This window comes from Gekko japonicus, unplaced genomic scaffold, assembly GCF_001447785.1.
Source record: "Gekko japonicus isolate JY-2015 unplaced genomic scaffold, Gekko_japonicus_V1.1 scaffold16850, whole genome shotgun sequence".
In the NCBI taxonomy this organism is placed as follows: domain Eukaryota; kingdom Metazoa; phylum Chordata; class Lepidosauria; order Squamata; family Gekkonidae; genus Gekko; species Gekko japonicus.
In genome coordinates, this window is record NW_015171266.1 from 817 (window position 1) to 2098 (window position 1282).

General features: G+C 49.9%; 1 pseudogene; it reads left to right on the forward strand.

Moving 5' to 3' along the window:
• The first annotated feature begins 939 nt into the window (after positions 1-939).
• LOC107117065 lies at positions 940-1158 on the forward strand (annotated as a pseudogene).
• The last annotated feature ends 124 nt before the right edge of the window (positions 1159-1282 follow it).

Consider the following 1282-nt stretch of genomic DNA (forward strand, 5'->3'; position numbering starts at 1 on the left):
TGCTTCTGGCTCTTTTGTGTCCTGGCAGGTCTTCTCCTGTACTGCTGCTGTGCACGGGCAAGCCCAGAGAGGACTGTACTGTGTACAGTTCTGGTCACCACACCTTAAAAAGGATATTATATCGCATTGGGGAAAAATGCAGAAAAGGGCAACTAGGATGATAAAAGGTTTGGAACACTTTCCCTATGAAGAAAGGTTAAAGCGCTTGGAGCTCTTTAGCTTGGAGAAACGACGGCTGAGGGGTGACATGATCGAGGTTTACAAGATGATGCATGGGATAGAGCAGGTAGAGAAAGACATATTTTTCTCCCTTTCTCACAATACAAGAACTCGTGGGCACTCCATGAAATTGCTGAGCAGTCGGGTTAGAACGGATAAAAGGAAGTACTTCTTCACCCAAAGAGTGATGAACACATGGAATTCACTGCCACAGGAGGTGGTGGCGGCTACAAGCATGCACAGCTTCAGGAGGGAATCAGATAAACATATGGAGCAGAGGTTCATCAGTGGCTATTAGCCACAAGGTATAGATAGGAACTCTCGGTCTGGGGCAAGTGATGCTCTGTGTTCCTCGTGCTTGGGAGGGGGGCAACAGTGGGAGGGCTCCTAGTGTCCTGGCCCCGCTGGTGGATCTCCTGATGGCACCTGGTATTTTTGACCACTGGGTGACACAGAGTGTTAGACTGGATGGGCCACTGGCCTGATCCAACATTGGCTTCTCTCATGTTCGTATGTTCTTAAGTGATGCTCTGTATTCTTGGTGCTTGGGTGGGGGCAATGGTGGGAGGGGCTTCTGGAGTTCTGGCCCCACTGCTGGACCTCCTGATGGGACCTGGGATTTTTGGCCACTGTGGGACACGGAGCGGCCACTGGCCTGATCCAACATTGTCTTCTCTCTCTTATGTTAACTCTCCTCCTTTTCCCTGTGTGTGTTTTCAGATAAAATCCCAACAGAGCGAAGTGACGAGGATTCTGGATGGAAAGAACATCAAGTACAACCTGGTGGATATTTCCCAGGATAATGCCTTGCGGGAAGAAATGAGGGCCAAATCGGGTAACCCGAAAGCCATCCCTCCTCAGATCTTCAATGGGGACCAGTACTGTGGGGTGAGTGGATGGCGACTGGCTACCTGGAGTCCTGCTAATGGCGATGTGTGAAAGGCAAGCCTAGCTTATACCGCATGGTTGGGATATCTCATTTAGGTTGCCAGGAGAGTTTTCTTTGAGCCCAGGGGCAATTCTGAGGCTTGATCTGACCGTAAGAACATAAGAGAAGCCAATG